The sequence below is a fragment of the Pelodiscus sinensis genome, chromosome 10 (assembly GCF_052426305.1).
Source record: "Pelodiscus sinensis isolate ZL-2025 chromosome 10, ASM5242630v1, whole genome shotgun sequence".
NCBI classification, from domain to species: Eukaryota; Metazoa; Chordata; order Testudines; family Trionychidae; genus Pelodiscus; species Pelodiscus sinensis.
In genome coordinates this window covers 54,464,645-54,484,686 of record NC_143061.1, presented here as the reverse complement: position 1 = coordinate 54,484,686, position 20,042 = coordinate 54,464,645, and the positions used below count along the sequence as shown (strand labels likewise).

Sequence of the window (20,042 nt, the reverse complement as noted above, 5' to 3'; positions counted from 1 at the left end):
TGCCTTTCTAATCTTGCCCTTGCATTCCCGTGTTGCTTGCCTATATTCATCCTTTGTTATTTGTCCTAGTTTCCATTTTTTATATGACTCCTTTTTTATTTTGAGATCATGCAAGATCTCCTTGTTAAGCCAAGCTGGTCTTTTGCCATATTTTCTATCTTTCCTACACAGCTGAATTGTTTGCTTTTGGGCCCTTAACAATGTCCCTTTGAAATACTTCCAACTCTCCTCAGTTGTTTTTCCCATGGGACCCTACCTACAAGTTCCCATGTCTTGCTTCCCATGGGACCTTACCTACAAGTTCTCTGAGCTTATCAAAATCTGCCTTCCTGAAATCCATTACTTCAATTGTGCTGGTCTCCCTTCTACCTTTCCTTAAGATCATGAACTCTATTACTTCATGATCACTGTCCCCTATACTGTCTTCCACTTTCAAGTTTTCAACTAGTTCCTCCCTATTTGTTAAAACCAAATCCAGAACAGCTTCTCCTCTGGTAGCTTTTTCAACCTTCTGAAACAGAAAGTTGTCTCCATTGCAGTCCAGAAACTTATTGGATAGCCTGTGCCCCGCTGTGTTAGCTTCCCAACATATGTCTCGATAGTTGTTCAGTCTTGTTTTGTTACCTATGGACCACTGCCTCTGGGCCTTGAATAAGGACTTTGTACGTGGTGGGACAGTATGTTTTGAAGAGTTTTTCCACTAAGGTGTTATTTCCTGCAACCACAGGCTTGTGTTCTCGGTTCATGTAGTTCCACAGATGCAGAGAATAGGAGTTGCTGAAGTCGAAGCTTTTCTCCTAGACTTGGAAGTACCGATTCCTTTCTCCGCAGGCAATAGGTCGTAACGCTGAGGATGTAAGTAGGAAATGTTCTGACCGTTTATATCCTCCACTTTATGGAAATTGGTTACAGGGCACAATGCCTTGAGCCTCCTTGTCAATAAGCTGGGACCTTGGTGGCCCCAAATGTCTCCTCTGTAGTTTTGAACAAAATCCCCCATGCAATCCCATGTGAACTTGTGATGGCGAGAAAAGCCAAAAATTGCATTGCCGGCTAACTGGAAATCCTCAGCTATCAGGAAGTCTTCTAGTGAAATAGGCCTGATGGAGATGACATCAGTGTCCATGTAGATCCCACCATTTTTCCAGATGAGTGAAAGTCTCATACCGTCGGCGCTAATGTGCCTCCAGTACCTTTCCTGCGCTGGATTTACCTGAAGAGTTGGAAAAGGATCTTGGAGATGCAATTGATACCACTTCGAAATATCTCAACACCTGCTTCTGTTAGCTATGTCCTGTAGAAAACTCTCAGCAGTGTCTGTTCTAACTGTAATCCCTTCCTCAATTAATGGACGTATTTCTTGTTCGGGTGTGACACAGTGCTGGAAAAAGGCAAGAACAGATGTAGCTTTCGTTTGGTGTTATTGTACGAGTGTGTCCAAGGCACAATTGGTTAGAAACATCCAACCAATACAAAATACTGAGAATCTGAATCATAATAACATAAGAAAGATCTTAGTGGGTAACACTCGGTATCTAGCTCAGTATCCTGTCAGAGAGTATTAGTCAGAGAGTGACTAATGCCAGGTGCTCCACAGGGAGTGAACAGAACGCTGAACCGTCAAGTGATCCCTCCCCTGTCACCCATTCCCAGCTTCTGGTCGACAGAATGTAGGGACACTATTCCTGCCCCTACTGGCCAATAGCCATTGATGAACTTAATTTCCATGATTTTATCTAGTTCCTTTTTGAACCCTGTTATAGTCCTGGCCTTCACAACATCCTCTGGCCAAAAACACAGGTTGACTATGCCCTGTGTGAAGAAATACTTTCTTTTTTGTTTCAACCTGCTGCCTGTTTTCATTTGGTGACCCCTTCTTGTGTAATAAGGAGTAAATATCACTTCCTTACTGCTACTTAATGTTACTGACCTCAATCATATCTCCTCCCCAAGATGAGAAGTCCCAGTTTCTTCTCACGCACAATCTGTTCCCTACCCATTATTGTTTCTGTTGCACTTTTCTGAACATTTTCCAATTCCAGTATATCTTTTGTGGGATGAGGCAACCACACCGGCATGCCATATTCAGGATGTGGGCACAGCATGGATTTATGTATTTTCTATCTTTCTATCTATCACTTTCCTAATTAATCCCAAGATTATGTTTGCTTTTTTGACTGCTGCTGCACACTGAGCAGACGTTGTCAGAGGACTATCCACAATAACTCCAAGATCTCGTTCCTGAGTGGTAAGAGCTAATTTTGCTCCCATGATTTTACTTGTATAGTTTGAGATTAAGTTTTGCAAGGTGGTTTACTTTGCATTTCCCAACATTAAATTTCATCTGCCATTTTGTTGCTCAGTCACCCAGGTTTGATAGACCCTTTTGGAGCTCTTCACCATTTTCCTGGAGCTTAACGATCTTGAGCAGTCTTCTATCATCTGCTGACTTTGCCACCTCACTGTTGGCCCTGGTTTTTCAGATCAGTTATGACTTGTTTGAATAGGATGGATCCCAGAACAGACTTTTGGGGGACACCGATATTTACCTCTCTCTATTCTGAAAACTGACCACTTATTCCTACCTATTAAATCCTATCTTTTAACCAGTTACCAGTCCGTGAGAAGACCTTCCCTTTTACCCCATGACCGCTAACTTTGCATAAGAGCTTTTGGTAAGGGACCTTGTCAAAGGCTTTCTGAAAATCTAAGTACACTATATCCACTGGATCACCCTCGTTCACATGATTGTTTGCCCACAGAAAGTATTCTAGTAGATTGGTGAGGCATTTCCCTTTACAAAAACTATGTTGACTCGTCCCCAATTAATTATGTTCGTCTACATGTCTGGAAATATGGTCCTTCACTATAATTTCCACCAGACAGCCGGGTACTGAAGTCAGGTTTATTGGCCTGAAATTGCTGGGACCATCTCTGGAGCCCTTTCTAAAAACTGGTGTCACATTAGCTATCCTCCAAAAATTGAATTAAAGGATAGGTTGCAAAGTACAGTGAAGAGTCCTGTGGCACCTTAAACACTAAGGCTACGTCTACACTGGCATCCCTTTCCGGAAAAGGGATGCTAATGTGACAAGTTGGCATTGCAAATCCGCGGGGATTTAAATATCCCCCGCGGCATTTGCATTTACATGGCTGCCGCTTTTTTCCGGCTTAGGGATAAGCCGGAGAAAAGCACCAGTCTAGACGCGATTCTCCAGAAAATAAGCCCTTTTCCGGAGGATTTCTTATTCCTACTTTTAAGAAATCCTCCGGAAAAGGGCTTATTTTCCGGAGAATCGCATCTAGACTGGCGCTTTTCTCCGGTTTATTCCCAAGCCGGAAAAAAGCAGCAGCCATGTAAATGCAAATGCCGCGGGGATATTTAAATCCCCTGCGGATTTGCAATTCCGAAGTGTCTAATCTGCATCCCTTTTCCGGAAAAGGGGTGCAGTGTAGACACAGCCTAACAGTTAAACACTAACACGGCATAGGCTTTTGTGGGCAAAGACCCACTTCGTCATGGATCGTCTTATGCCCAAATGTATTTGTTCATCTTTAAGGTGCCACAGCACTCCTCCTTGTTTTTGAAAATGCAGACTAACACGGACACCCCACTGGCACTAAAGTTAGTAGTTCTGCGTCTGCATAGCTGAGTTGCTTCAGAACTCTTGGGTGAATGCCATCTGCTGTCAGTGTCTTATTACAGTTTAACTTGACTGTTTTATGCAGTTCCCCTTCATCCTTGTTACCCTTCATTATCATGAATCATTAGCTCTTGCTTCCCCAAACAGCCCCCCATCTCAAATAACACAGTCACTGTCGAACCCAAAGCCCGTGTGAATCCACTGAGAGATTCTCATTGAATTCGAGAGCTTTGGAATGGGCCCCTCCTGGCAATCTTTGCAGAGCATAAAAAGCGAGAGAATTCAGGTCTCGGGTGATAGGGGGCAGGGAGGGCGGGTGTAGCAATAGTACACCCAGCTGCTGATTTAATCTCCAGACTCTCAGATTTCATTTACAAACAAACTTAACGATTTACCCAGCCTTGCTCGGGGCCTTAACTTGATTCATTTTTGTTGTTCCTCCTTGAAATCATTGCTTCGGGATGGAGAGGAGGGGTTCAGGATGCAGGCTGCCCCAGGGAGGGAGGACTACCCCAGCCCTCTCTCACAGTAGCAGCTTGGGACCAGGTGAGAAGTGTCTCTCCATGGCCGATTCAGTTTCCGCGGGCACAACTGGGGGACGGGCTCATGTCCAATGGCTGGGGCAGGTCCACAGTCATCTGTACTTTGTACTCCCCAGACAGAGTGAGGAATGCAGCCAACTGTGCACTTCCCCCTCGCTCCCTGACAAAGGGGAACAGCCAGCAATGTCCCCCTATGAATTGGGAGGGAAGGAGCTTCAGCTCCCTGCCTTTCTTAAAGAGCGCCTGATGGGTGGGAGACACAGGGCGGGGAAAGTTCCCAACAGGGATGGGGAGCTCGCCCCCTGGCAGCTCCTTGCACATCCTTGGTGATTCTCTTTTCTATGTGGTTTCCTGAGACACAATCCCATTCCAGGCACATCCTGTATTCCTAGCACAACCACACCCTGACCTTCCTTTAAGTTATGAGAAGAGAAAGCTTTCTACCAACTTTAGCGATCCTAGCTCTTAACGTTAAAGAGGATGCCAGCCTGTGTTTTCAAACAGGCCAAAACAAGAACTCAAAGGGGAGTGAACTCTCAAAACAACCCTTCTGAGAGGAGCGGGTAAAGATTGGAACTCACTGCCTAAACTGACCTCTCAGTTTCTCTCTTGCTTCTAAATCTTGTGCCCAGACATTTTCGTGACTGTCAGACACCTTCACCAAGCAAGAGAGTCGTGTTTCCCCAACTATAAATCCTCAATTTACATTCATGCTCACTGAAATTTTTCAGATTCAACATTTGTATCAACCTCTGGCCTTTTTAGAAAGGCTACCAGTCCTGTGTGGGTAGACACCCCATGACGGTCGGAAGACAGGGCTGTGGGCTACACGGTCTGCTCTAGAATGTCTGTTCTTATTTTCTTAAACTGCATCAGAATTCTCCGGAGAGGACCCTGGAAGCTCTGGCCTATGAGTGCAAATTCAGCCTCTGCCAGGTTATTTATTTTAAAGTACAGTTAGTGAACAAAGAATGTTGAAATGAAATTCGCTGTCCAGGAAACATCTCGTTCACTGTCCCGGGATTTTTTAAAACCTTCTTTAACACTAACTTTGAAATAAATTGGGAAAGGAAAAGTTGTTCTGCATCCCAGCCCGTTGTTTCAATCATGTTGGGAGCAAAGCATGTTGATCTTCTTGGAGTTTGGTTTCCCCAACCAACACACTCTGGTGAATTCTGGGTACATTTGTCAAATGTTTCAGTTCACCCACTTTTTCACATTTCAGGGGGAAAAAAAGAAAAAAAAATGTTCAAAATATTTCACCCAGTTTTTTTAAGAGAGCTGAAGTCCCTTAAGGAAAACCACAGCCAAAGGTTAAAATCAGAGCTAAGCCTGATTTTAATTAATCAGAGGGCAGACGTTTATCTAAAAGGGGAGTGCACATGTCATCTTAGGGGGTCCAAATAGCCCCAGACCTTTGGCTTTTGGGGGACCACATGTAAAATATCTGTTCCAGGGATGTGGAAAATCAGCATCTACAACGTGTGCCTACAGGAGACTTGGGGAGCCTGGGGGTGCCCAGGGTTGGGGAGTATCCATGTCATTCTATCTCCATGTCTCCTTTCAGTGCCATGGGCTGATCAGCATTCTGTCCTGTGGCCTCCAAATAAACTGTGTTTTCAGCTCTTCACCTTGACTCAAACAGGCGCAGAGGTGACCTTGGAGCTTGAAGAGCAATGGGCTGTGGTGCACAGGAAGCCACATTCCCCCTCCGCCCCGTCTCCCTAAGGCAATGATTCAGGTAGTTTCAAGGTTTCAGTTTTATATTTCCTCCATAAAAAGCCCTACCAGCCCCCTCCCATGCCGGCCCCGTGGAGGGTGAGGAGTGGGGTGTGCCCGGCTCTGGGCTGCAGCCCCGTCTCTCTGGGCTTCACAGCCTCAGCCCCAGCCAAAGTCACAACCCCGCAGTGCCATGTGCACAGCTGTGTGGGGAGCGCTAGCGCCAACCTCGCACACCCCAGTGGGTCGGCCCAGGCTGCGAGGCCGTGGGCAGGGCGACGTACCCAGAACCAGACACACCCGTTCCCAGGGAGACAAACACGGGGCCCTCCCTTCTGCCTGCGTCTGTGACACACGTTCTCCCTCAGCTAGAGAGGGACACGGACCTCATACCCCACAGCCTGGGGGTCCCAGCAGGCTCAGAGGAACCCCTGTGTGTGCCTGTAGCCCAGCCTCAGCCTCTCCCAGACCCCAGTGTGGGCCCTGGCACAGCTAGACCCATGGACTGATGTTTGTTCCCCTCAGGGGAGGGCGCAACTTGGTGCCCTGGGATGGAAGGAGGGTCCAGTCATCAAGGCCTGGCCTGGGGCTCAGAGACAAGGGCCTGTCGACATGGCACTTCACTCCACAGCAAAGGGTTCGTTTAGTCTGCACCAATGTGTTCCACACCAACGGGCGCACATGGCCTCTCCTGTCCCACACCAGAACGTCCTTGGGGCACGCTGCCTTCACCCTGCTTGCAATGGTGACCCCTTGGAGCTGTGGGGCCGGCCACGGGGTGCTCCTTGTCCGCAGGGGACCGGCTCTGCCACAGACAGGGCCCCTGGCACAAAAGGCCTGGGAAGGGATCTGGCGTCTGTGAAACAACATGGTTAAATGACGAGGTGCAGCAGCCCCACGGTCGACAGGGAAACAACTAGATTGGAGGTTGTTGGCTCTTTGCCTGCTCACACCGGGTTTCCAGAGCTAGCGCAGGCCAATAACACACAATTCTGAGCTGTAAAAACACTGTAACAGGCCAATTTCCTGCAAGAGCCTGGGCAAACCTGATTGGACTGAATTCCTGCTTTTGTTGTCGGCTTCGGGCGGGGAGCTCAGTCTTGCAGATGCTAATAAAAGTGTGTGTGGGGGGTGGGGTGGGGAGTCACTCACGTGTAAGTCCTCCAGAGCGAACCCAGCCCCTTGGGGGGACTCCCCACCCTGCTTCACAATTCAGTCTCCCGGCACCCACAGGCACAGGAAGGGTTTTGGGGTCAATAGGCCGAGTTTAAACTGGCTCGGGGTCTGCTTCTTGATCCAGAAACCGGATCATCTAAGGGGACCGTTCATCCTTAGGGAAGGCTTGGAAGGGCCGACGCTGAGTACTGGCCTGCTAGAGATGCCGGGGTGGGAGGGGGGTCAGGCCTCTGACAAACTGATTGACATGCGTGTAGTTGCTTGTATGGTTAACAGATGATTCAACCAAAAATAACAAAACCACCCTCCCCCAAAAAAAACACCGTGGAAAAAAAAAGTGGGAGACCAAAGTTGTCGAGTAAAACAAAAAATGACCCTGACAGCAGTTATTAAGCATGGCACCTTTAAAAGGAGGCTTTTTTTGCTGACGGCCATCTTGTTTTTCTGTTTCAGCCAGAAGAGAATCCTCTGCAGAACCAAGTAAGAGGTAAGTGGCGGAGGGGTGGGGGTAGCATCCTGGGGCTCCTGGCGAGAAGACTGGGGGATCCAGGGCCTGGGCCCGGTTGCTGATTGTGTTGTAGGGTTGCCAGGTATCCAGTATTTTGGCCTCCTGGCAGGGAAAAAAAACAGAAAATACCGGACATTTTAGGTGTCCAGTATTTTCTGAATTTTTTTACCAGACAAGAGGTGAAAATACCAGACAGTCAGGGTCAATACCAGACACCTGGCAACCCTAGCTGCTTGTAGGGTTTTTTTGTAACGCTTTCACTGTCACAAGCCAAGTGCTTGCTTAGAAACAGCTGGGGGAACAAATTCTGAAAGGCATTCAGGTACCTGAAGGGGAGGACAGATGCCCAATGGGATTTTCTAAAGCCCTATGGGACATCTGTTGTCATTAAACGCTGTTGAACATCTGGCCCTTTGGTTCCTGAGTCGCCCTTATTTCCAGTGGAGCTTTGGAACCCACAGACAATGTGACCTTTCACATGAGGACTCAGGCTCCTAGATCACTTAGGTGCTCTGGAAAATGTTCCCTAAAACCAGACATACTTATGAAGTCATCCCCAATGGTATTTACACCCTTGCTTGCCAACTGATTTCATTCGCTCCTGGCGAACCTTGGGAGAAGAGGTGGATTCTGAGAGGTTCTCTCCTACCAAGTCACCTGCAGACAGAAAAAGGCTGAGAGTCACTGACTCAGAGGAGATTCATGTTGTGCACAATTGATTTAGTCCCAGGACTGTCAGGGCTGCTGGGGTCACCTCATTCTGCTAGATGCCGTCAATCAGTTTTGTTTTGTTGCCTATGGACCACTGCCTTCTGGGCCTTGAATAAGGGCCTTGTACGTGGTGGGGCAGTGTGTTTTGAAGAGATTTTCCACTAAGGTGTTACTTCCTGCAATCATAGGCTTGTGTTCCTGGTCCACGTACTTGCATAGATGCATAGAATAGGAGTTGTTGAAGTTGGGGCTTCTCTCCCAGACCTCAAAGTACCGATTCCATGATAAGTAGGGGATGGGGTAGAAACACTGAAGATGCAGGAAGGAAATGTTCTGACAATTTATATCCTCCACGTTATGGAAATCGGTCAAGTTGCACAGACAGCAATGTCCCCCTATGAATCGGGGAGGCTATCTCCCTCTAAAGGTACACCGGGGGGGGGCTCAGAGACGGGGCAGTCCCCAATGGGGAGAAGGGAGCTCACCCCTGGCGTCTCCTTTCACCGGCCTTTTCTGTACAGTTTTGTGAGGAGCAATCCCATTCTAGGAACATCCCAATTTCCTGGCACAACTGAAGTCTTACCTTGTTTTTAAGTTATGAGAAGAGAAAGCTTCCTACCAACTTTAGATCCTAGCTCCTAACATTTAGGAGGATTCTTAAAACAATCCTTCTGAGAGGAGCTGGTAAAGACTAGAGCTCCCCACCCAAACTGACCTCTGAATTTCTCTCTTGCTTCTAAATCTTGTGCCCAGACATTTCCGTGACTGCCGGACATCTTCACCAAGCGCTGAAATCATATTTCCCAAACAGCAAATCTTCACTTTACATTCATGATGTGTGAAATACGTTTGTATTGACCTCTTGCCTTTCTGGAAAGGGGGCGATTCACCACTTTGAGACAATATAAATACTGAAATGACGATGGAAATGCTCCATTTGCCAGAACTCCTGCCCTCAGGAAATGGACAATGCCCATTACAATTTCAATGAATATTTAATGCATGGGAAAATTTCATGAAAAGGGACCCACACTCTGTGCAACAAAATAACAGCTTCAAAACCTGAATAAATTGTGCAAAACCTTCATTTCCCTCCACTTCTATTTTGAATCTTGTTAAAAAATATTTCCCCTTTCATGTTTCCTCTGACTTTATGATACCATGGGAACAGAGGTGTCTCTTGGAAAACAGTTTCCTTCGGGAGAGGAAGACATTCTCCATCGCAGATAGAAGAGCCCAGGCTGCGGAAGTGGAATTTGAATCCCGCCATGTGTATGTAAGCAGGGGCTGAATTACTGCTTGCTATCAGCCAGCTAAAAGGAGAGAGCTGTCCTGGGGGTGGGTATGCTCACTCCAACTGTTTAGCCCTGCAAGATAATTAACTGTTAACTGTTGATATGTAAATACAGCTCATGCTAGGAGGGGGAAGGAATCTGAGGTGTGGCTTTGTAAATCCAATTCAGCCAGGGCTGAGGGAAGATCAGTGTTGGAATGGAATGTAATGTATTGTAACTAATTCAGGGCCATTGTGGAGGTCACAAACCATGCTACCCCTAAATGTGGGAACTGTAAAATATGACACCAGTGCTTGCAGGAGAGACACCATCATTGTAAGAGGTCTCCGAGGAACAAGCCCCCCCCCCCCCTTCTAGAGTGAGTGCACTGAAATGGGGGAGGAGAGAGCTTGCTTTATGCCTGCCAGGTGTGAGCGTAAGACTGGCTCAACCTGCCTCTTTCCCCCTTGTTTTTAAGGCTAGACCTAAAGCAGACTCCGTGAGGAGTCTTTTTGCTAGTCCAGTGGAAGCTGGAATCTTTTGCCAACCTAGGTGGTGGCTAAAGAGTTGAAATCACTAAGAGCTGATTTGGTTTGGCCTGGAGCCAGACCTATCACAGCCAGCAGAGCGGCTGGTGGGTTCAGGTAGGATTGGGCAGCCGGTAGGAGCAGCGGCAGGTGGCCAGCAGAGCGGCTGGTGGGAACGACCGGAGGGCAGCAAGGCAGCACACAGGTGGCATCACAACAGGCTCTATGAAGGAAGTCGTCAGGGTGATGTGTCTCGGTCTGCACTGAGTGGATAGAGCTGTAAGTGGGGCATTTGAAGTGGGATACGGGGAAAGTTTAGGTAAGTGAATGGAATCCTTACCTTGTTGGACTAGTGAACCTGAGAGGCCAAGGTCATTGCTCAATCCATTTGATCTGGGATGGTTACTCATAGGGAGTTATACACTCTGTTCATGGTATTTTCCCAAGTTAATGCCATGTCACTTCTTTCTCTCTCTTTCATTAAAAGTTCTTTTCTACACTCAGACTCTGTGCTTGCGAGTGGGGAAGCATTGATTCTCAGAGGTGCCCAGAGATGTGTGAATTTCCCAGGCTACTGGGTGGGAGCGTGAGCTGATTCTGTGTGGGATGGACCGCTAGGTATTAAACCCGGCCCTGGTTGCTGCCAGCCCTATCCAGAAGATGGGTTACACGTTATTTTTCAGCCCTTTTATGAAGAAACAAACGGGACTGTTGGGGTAGGCCCTGGCAGCAGATTCCACAGAATATGAAGCCAACGGAGGAATGTGCAAGCGGTCTGCGGTCTCCACAAAGATGATGCCACTGGTCTGTTTCACATCATCCTTTTGTGACGGGAACGGCTCAGGACTCGGCGTCCAAAAGAAGGTGTGGCCACGTGGCAGGGAACGTTTATAGACAAAGGCCAGGACGAAGACAAAAAAGAACCCGAGCCCTATTTTGACCCCCTTTAACATTCTTGCTTGTCCTTGGACAAATGAGTCTTGACAAAAACAAAGTCAGTGATTCTTTCATTACCGCTGAAATACAAGACAGGATTTCAAATGATGTCATTGCTTTGGATTATTTCCAGGGTGGATACAAATAAATGATTTTTTAAAATAAATATTAAAAATCAGTTTTTTAATTTACATCAGATTTTTTTTAAATCATAACCTCTGCTCCTTGTTTCCCACTCCCTTCCTTTTTTCTACTCCCCACTTCTCCTCTATTTATTTTGCTGAGAGGGTGAAATGAGGGTGAATGCTAGAAACAGGGCTACTTACAGCCCAAGAGCGGTGGACTTACACTAAAACGCGACTGAACCAGTCACAAAGAGCACTTCTGTTTGCCGCACTGGCCAGCAGGAAGTCCTATGAGAAACCCCTCAGACACTCTCTGTGTCACAACCAGCACCGCACCCAACACGGATGAGAGGTTCTGAAAACTAATTGTACCAACCTTGAATAGGTTCTTCCAATCCCAAAGGACTAGCTCCATTCCCAGGTCAATTTATACCTCAGATCTTATCCAGGAGAGCACACTGTGTCAGTTCTTTGCAATCTAACATCTAAAGGTTTATTAAAGAAAGAACGAAAAGGCTGAGGTTTACAGCAACATTCCTCAAATGTGTATTGGCAACAGTTAAGGTTCATTGCCAATCAAGTACTTTGTTTCACTTGACTAGTCACCCTGTTACAATAGGCGAGTGAAGCCTGTTGATAGCTCTATGAAGCAAATACTTGGAATGTCAGAACATGGCCAATATTTATCACTCTAAATACAAGACTCTGACATGCACATGAATAGCAGAATAGCACATTAACAGTAGAAACACAATATGATAAGTCATAATACTCCGGTTTCTCTTCAAATCGTATAAATCTTTCGCCTTTCACTGAATACTGTGACAAATCCAAGGCAATAATTGCTTAGAACAACATTGGATTTGATCTACTTTTGCAGCATGATTTCTATACGTCTTAGGTGAGTCGGCCAAGAGCTAAAGAAAATAGTTAATTTATCCCTACAAGCTCTGGCCGATGTCTGGAACCAAATAAACACCACGTTAATGTAGATATTCGTATTCTCCATAGTGTAGAATTCTTGGCATTTTCCCATGAAAGAAAGATGGCGGTGTGCCTCAGTTTTCCTGCTCATGTAGCACAAATTACAGGCACCAACAACTGGGAAATATAAGTATTAGTAGGTCTTTTACAGTACAGTGTGTCATTATGTACCACGCTGAACATGTTCTGGGATTTTTCCAAAAGATCATGCGCATTGGGCAGGTTTACAGTTCTGGGTAGCAGCAGCACATTGGTTACAAAAGTGGACACCAGCAACAAGAACAAAACCATTGCAAGTGCACATGTACCGTTCTTTTTGTCATCCTTGGCTCAATACCTTTCGAGGGCTACAATCTAGAGTTAACCTATGGGACAGCTGCATTATCCTCAGCTATAGCAAGCTGAGAGGCCCCTTCCCCACCCAAAGCACTGGAGAGAAACTCTGCCCTCCAGGCAGATGAACCCTTGGAGACAGTCTCCCCTCTGTCCCAGCATCTGGCTGGCTCCAGCTGGTCTCCACACACCGGGGCTGATCCCACAGAGCTATTTGCAACAAATCGGGTTCTTCCTGGGCAGGTTTCTCTTCCACAAGCTTTACTAGGCCTCCGTCCAGCAGCGCCACAAACTTGATCTTTTCCTCAGTCACGGCTTCAGCCGGACTGGAATCTGCTGCACAGAAACATCGTCCTGATCTCTGAGTGCCTCCTGTCCTTGAATGAATTCCAGCCTCGCCTCTGAGCCTGACACAGGCCTTCAGCAACCTCCTGCCAGACACACAGCTCTCTCCCTCAGGCAGACACTGAGAGAAACTCTCCCATTGGTCACAGTAAAACTGGCTAGACACAGACAACTGCCCCAAGTCAATTCCCTCCTCCCCCTTCCCAAAATCTCCCTGGTAGTCACAGGGGACAGGAGAGTTAGACCAGCCCCAAAGGAGTCTGAATGCATGACATCAGCCGGATTGCACATTTCTACCATGTCATCATCAAAGCACAGAGCAACACAGTGACACACGACTCCCAAGCGGATACCGTCTCTGTCCCTCTTCCCATTTCCCTCTTGATCTGGAGTTCAGTGTGGCAACTCCCTCCTCAGCTTCCCTGAGTCTCTCCTCTGCTGCTGGTCGCTCCATTCGCCTGGCCTGGACTTCTTTCTCTCTTTCAGCAGCTCCTCTCTCCAGCTCAGCGCTCCTTTGCTTCTCCCTTACATGAATCTCGGCAAGTTTTTGTTCCTAATAGAGCTCCGCTTTTTTCAACATCTCCTGCACTCTGAGATTTCTTCTGCAGCATCTCTGTCCATTAGCAAAGATTGCAGTTCACACTTTGCGGCTTTCTCTGGGTATGGGTCTCTCAGGTCTTTTATTCTAAGATCCTCATATTCTTGTTGACTCATGGCAACTGCTCTTTTGTTATGCTTACAAGAAGTACGGCTGTGGGGAGGGAGGGGATCTTTATGGGGTAAAAGGCAATATGCCCTGTTTATTGAGAATACCATGGCAAAGCAATTAGCATAGGCTTACACGCATTCAGACATACACATGCACACTGTCCCACCAGTTGATGTTATATTTAGCAGTGCGTGGTCCATCGCCAACTGGATGGATCACGGATGGAGAAGCGGGGGCTCTAGCAGTCCAGACCGATGCTCCTGTCTTTGACAGGACATAGCCCAAAGTTTCATGCCAAAGTTGTCCCTTCTCATAGTCATTTTCCTTCGTAAGTTTTACATCATGCTGTAATTAACTGTGCTTTTAAGAGTGCTTGTTTGCTTACGTTGTTCTTCTCGTATCATAGTTATCTTGTCCCAATGGATAGGTGCTTGCCTCATCTTTATCTGCCCATCATCCGCAGTTCGGTGGGGGCATACAGGAATCTCCTGGCACTTTTACATATGTCCTCCGCTCCTTCCTAGAGTAGCTGGCCTTCACGCTTATCTCGTAACACACATGCCTCATTCACACACACAAACCAGAATTGATTTCTTTGGTACATAGACACAATATGAATATTTAAGCAGGAATATCTAATTACAATTAAAAAAAACCCTAATCATCATGCCATTTTACATGTTTGACAATACTAATTTTAAAACATAAAACAAAATAATCAGACTATCTCTGCCTTGGAATCAGCTTTAGACACAATATTCTGGCTGGTGCAGCTTTACCAGAAGGTAAAGGTCCTTTCTGCTCTCAGAAAGGGTGGCTGGCAGAGTTCACATGACTTTGCATAAAGCTACACTTTAGCTACGTGGCTACACTTTAACCAACCAAACTCTCAATCCCAAAGTCCAAATTTAGAAGCACGTGGGGGTCCTGATCCAAAGCTTCACTGACCTGGTTCTGTGGATCCAAGCGTGACTATAACAGATTCTGGGGGCACCGCCGAGAGGGTAAGTGTTTAGGACCAGGGCTGCTTATAACCCACGAGGGGGGACTTCCACTGTAGGACCCCGAACCAGTCACAAAGAGCACTTCTGTTTGCCGCACTGGCCAGCAAGAAGTCACACGAGCAATCCCCTGAGACACTCCAGCTTTCCCTGTGTCACAGCCAGCACCGCACCTCACTCGGATGAGAGGTTATGAAAACCAATCCCACAATCTCTGAACAGATCCTTCCAATCCTAAAGCAGCAGTCCCATTTCCAGGTCAACTTTTACCTCAGATCTTATCCAAAAGCGCAGGCTGGCCCAATCCTTTAGTATCTAACATCGAAAGGTTTATTAATGAAAGGAAGAAAGAAAAGGTTGAGAGTAAAGTTTAAAGTAATCAGGTTACATACGTACGCCAGTTGCAAAGTTCCTGGTGCAGGCTTATAGCCGACATGGAAAGTCTGCTGTCTCATAAGTCTCTGGAATACATCCTGTGCTAGGAGGGGGCATCAGTCCTGGGCCCAATTCATGGCAAAACTGCTTCTGACATGACGAGCTGGAGTGAAGACAAATGGAGGAAACTCTGGGGCCCTTTTTATACCCTTGCCCAACTGGAGGGAATTCCATTGTTCTCCTTGTGTGAAGGTAACTCTCAAAATACCGTTTGTCACATGACTAAGTCACCTGTCTGGGTCCTTTTTCGGCAAGCAGCCATGGCGTACACACTTGACTGCAAGGTCACAGCCAAATTATTCAAATGTGTATTGGCCACGCTTACAGTTCATTGTTCGTCAAGTAAAAAAAATAATGAACTGAGATACCTATCTTCTAGAATTGGAAGGGACCCTGAAATGTTTTTGATTCCAGTCCCCTGCCTTCACAGCAGGACCAAGTACCATCCCTGACAGATTTTGCACCAAATAGCCCCTTCAAGGACTGAGCTCACAACCTTGGGTTTAGCAGGCCAATGCTCAAAACACTAAGGGTATGTCTACACTACAACGTTAATTCGGAAGCAGTGCCGGCAGGGCATCAGATGAGGACTTAGAACGTGGAGATGCTGTCTCAGGCTAGCTGAGGGCTGTGCTTAAAGGGTCCCGACCCCCACCCCGGACAGACAGTTCTCAGGGGTGCCCCGCTTGCAAAGCAGTCCTGGCTTGGATTGCCCGGACTACCCACACTGGGCACATCACAGCATTCGGCCATCAGCCCGGCTGCACTTGCCGCAGGCTGCCATCTCGGGAGAGAGGGCAATTGGGGGGCTGCAGGAGAGGTTCCACCCCCAGAAGCCCGCAGAGCCAGCCCAGTCCTCCTCATCGGGGGCTCGTGCCCCATTCTTCCCTCACCTCCTTCCACTTACCCTTCCCTAGCCCCTCTTCTTGATGTACAAAATAAAGATAAAGTGTCTTCCAAAATGGAATCTGTCTTTATTGAACAAAAGTGGGGGAGACTGGGAAAAGGAGGTGGGAGAGGGGAAGAGAGAGGCTGGGAGAGGGGAGGGCAACTAAAATGATCAGGGGTTGGGAACAGGTCCCATATGAAGAGAGGCTAAAGAGACTGGGACTTTTCAGCTTAGAAAAGAGGAGACGGAGGGGGGACAGGATAGAGGTCTCTAAAAGCAGGAGTTGGGTGGAGAGGGTGCATACAGAAAAGTTCTTCATTAGTTCCCATAAAGAAGGACTAGAGGACACCAAAGGAAAGGAATGGGTAGCAAGCTTCAAACTAGTAACAGAAAGTTGTTCTTCACAAAGCAAAGAGTCAACCTGTGGAACTCCTTGCTGCAGGAGGCTGTGAAGGCTAGAACTAGAACAGAGTTTAAAGGGAAGTGAGATCAAGTCATGGAGGTTGGGTCCATGGAGTGCTATTAGCCAGGGGGTAGGAGTGGTGTCCCTGCCCAAGGTTTGTGGAAGGCTGGAGAGGGATGGAACGAGACAAATGGCTTGGTCACTGTCTTCGGTCCAGCCCCTCCAGGGTCCCTAGGGTTGGCCGCTGTCGGCAGACAGGCTACTGGGCTAGATGGACCTTTGGTCTGACCCAGGACGGCCATTGTAAGCTCAGGGCTCAGGGTCGGGGGTCTCAGTGGACCCCCTTGATTCTCTTGCACACCTGCTCCTGGGTGGCCAGGCTGGCAGCTCTCCTGCCCTAGACGGCCACTTTCCTGTGCCTAGTGCGGAGATCGTGGATGAGGTCCACGATGTTTGCACTAGCCCAGGCGGGAGCCCGCCTCTTGCGGTCTCGGGCTAGCTCCCAGGAGCCGCCAGCCTGGTCCCGGGAAGAGGGGGAGGGCTGGGGGGCATCGGGTGGGTGGCTCGATCCGTGCCAGGTGCAGGGTCTGCTGGCTGGGTGCTGGCAGGCTTCCACCTGGCACGAGCACCGTAGTCAGCCCGTGCCCCTTTAAGGGGTCCGGTGCTGGGAGGGGAGCAGATGAGTTTTCCTGGTGTTGGCCAGAGTGGCCACCAGGGAAACCTGGAGAGGGCTAGTCTCCCACTAGTTCGAATTAAGGGTCTACACACCCCTTAATTCGAACTAGCTAGTTCGAACTAGGCTTAATCCTCGTGGAATGATGATTACCTAGTTCGAACTTAGCGCTCCGTTAGTTCGAATTAAATAAGCGCTCCGTTAGTTCGAATTAAATTCGAACTAACGGAGCGCTAGTGTAGCGCCTATGAAAGTTAGTTCAAACTAACGTCCGTTAGTTCGAACTAACTTTGTAGTGTAGACATACCCTGAGAGAGAACAGGACTAGAATCCACCACCCTATACTCACTAGGTGAATGCCCTAGCCACTAAGCCACACTGAGACCTACTTCTGCGGTGTAAAATCTGTAGGGGAACATTTTAACCAGCCTGGACAGTCAGTTATGGATTTGAAAGTAGCCATCTTTCTGCAAAAGAATTTCTCATCCCTATGACAAAGGGAGACAGCTGCATTCAAATTCCTTTGCAAATTCAATACTAGCCACTTAGGACTGAGTAAAGATTGTAACTGGTTAGCACACTACAAAGGCTGTTTCCCCTCTCTTGATATCTAAATCTCCACATCAACTGCTGTGAATGAACCTCTTCCACCCTGAGATGATTAGCTTCATTAACACAAGTCACTTCTTTCTTTTCTTGCCCTTATATATCCCCCTCCCTCTGTAACTTCCACTCCAGTTCACCTGATGAAGTGGGTTTTCCCCCACAAAAACTTATGCCCAAATAAAGCTGTCTCTCAGGTGCCACTAGACTCATTGTTTTACCAAAATTAAGTGCACTTTAAGCACAGTCAGGCTGAGCTTATTTTTTGGGTAACTTGATTTAAGTCAATTTTTTTTTTAGATTTAAATCCTTGATTGAAATCAATACACCCTTTGATTATTTGATTGACCGCATATTGCAAAACGGGGGAATCAAGAGTTAAAACAAATCACAGAACTGAGTTGGCATTAATCTTTCTGACTCTGGCAGCAGTTTAGGGAAAAGGCTTGTCAACTGTCCGTTGGTTGAAGCCTTGGAGTTTCCAGTCCTGAAACCAGAGGTATTTTCTGCTCAACTTAATGGCAATGAAAATGGCTGCAGATCGTAACAGGGAGGAGAAACTGCCTGGAGAAACTGGAGCAGCAGGCTGCATGCAAGCAAAGGACTCTACTAAGCTAAGGTGCTGTGTGTTTGGAAAAGAGCAGGGGAAAGACCCAGAAAAAAGAACAACTGGCTGTCTTGTCTGGGGGACTCCATACGAGGGAGCCAAAGAGCCAACAGTTGCTCGCACCTTTCAGAAAGTGGTTCATGTATTTTTTTATTTAGATTCTCACTTCAGAGCATTGGTAAAATTAGAACGAACATCATCTACTTGACTGTGCAGTCCCTGTGGGAGCAGAGTTATTATCCATGTGTCCTCTGTTTTCTCTCGGCTTCATGAAATGAAAAATAAACGCATAGGTCAAATTCAGCTTTACTGCACCACCTCAGTGGATCAGAAGTTGCTGCATGAAGGAGGCAGAATTTGGCCCCATGTTTGGACTGACCAGTGTTTTGGGTGTGCTCCCTCTGCCCACTTGATTGCATGTCTCCATTATCGACGGTTCTACCAGTGCTCACGATCCTGCCAGAGCTTCATGAACAGCAGTCTGTGCCGAAGAGTCCACTTGTGTTATATTGAGGATAAGGCTGTAAGAGAGAAAGCTAGACCTGCCTGGTCTCCATTCCAGTGTCTGGCAAGAGGGCGATTGTTTGGCAGTTGCGGACTTGAGTCTGAAGGGGAAAATCTGCAGTAACCATCTATAATACTCACTAAACCAGCAAATAAACTGAGTACATTGCACTTCTACAGCAAGGAGATCCACCTGCATTAGTTTATCTGGTAATGTGTCTTATTAATGAATTAATCAGATCAGAATACAAAGTACCAAGTACTGCACATTGATTATCAGAGACAGAAGGACACAACAAGCTGGGGAGGAGTCAGCATGACTTTATGTAAAGGGAAATCCTGCCGCACCATCTATTAGAATTCTTTGAGGAGGATCAACCACCATGTGGACCAGGATGACCTGGTAGAGATAGGGTACTTAGACTTTCAGAAAGCCTCTGACAAGATCCCTCACCAAAGGCTATTAACTATAGTGAGCTGTCATGGGATAAAAGGGAAGGACTTCTCGTGGATTGGTGCCTAGTCAAACAACAGGAAACAAAAGGAAGGAATAAATGGTCTGTTTTCAGAGTGGGGAGGAGAAAATATCACGATCCATCTGAAGAACTGGTCCTCAGACCCAAGCTGTTCGACATACAGGCAGTCCGCGGGTTACATGGATCCGACTTACATCGGAACCCTACTTACAAACAGGCTGAGGCAACCCCACACTAGCTGCTTCCCCCCAGCAGACCAGGGAGATGCGAAGCGGCTTTTCTCAGCAGACACCTCAGCTTGAGAATAAAGGACTGAGGGAAGTGAGGTGTGGGAGAATAAAACTGAGCTCTGGAGAAATGTTTGGCTAGAGTTTCCCCTACAATATGTACCAGTTCCGACTTACATACAAATTCAACTTAAGAACAAACCTACAGTCCCTAACTTGTACGTAACCCGGGGACTGCCTGTATTCATAAGAGACCTGGAAAAACATGGCACATTGTGATGTGGAAAAGTTTTCAGATAATAGAGAATTAATCAAAACATTAAGTCTAAAGCAGACCAAGAAATGCTTCCTGTTCCCTGGCTCACCTTTCAGGTGCAGGCTGTGCAGTTAATAGGCCTACCTGGCCCACATGGGTAGACACCCCATGGTATGGGAAGACAGTGTTCTGGTCGATGTGTTGTGACTAAGAATGGCCGTTCTTATGTTCTTAAATTACATCAAAGTTCTCCTGTGAGTTCCCTGGAAGCTCTGGCCTAGTGGTGGAAATTCTGCCAGATTATTTATATTTCAAAATACTTTTGGTGAACCAAAACCACTGAAATGAAATTGCATTTCAAATGCTGAATTCAACCTGAAAGGAAACATGTCCCTCGGTGGGACTCCCCACGCTGCCTCACACTGGAGTCTCCCA

General features: G+C 47.2%; 1 pseudogene; it reads right to left on the bottom strand.

The window, feature by feature from the left end:
• Positions 1 to 570: 570 nt before the first annotated feature.
• On the bottom strand, positions 571 to 11,054 carry LOC102459919 (alpha-1,4-N-acetylglucosaminyltransferase-like; annotated as a pseudogene).
• Between the last annotated feature and the right edge of the window lie 8,988 nt (positions 11,055 to 20,042).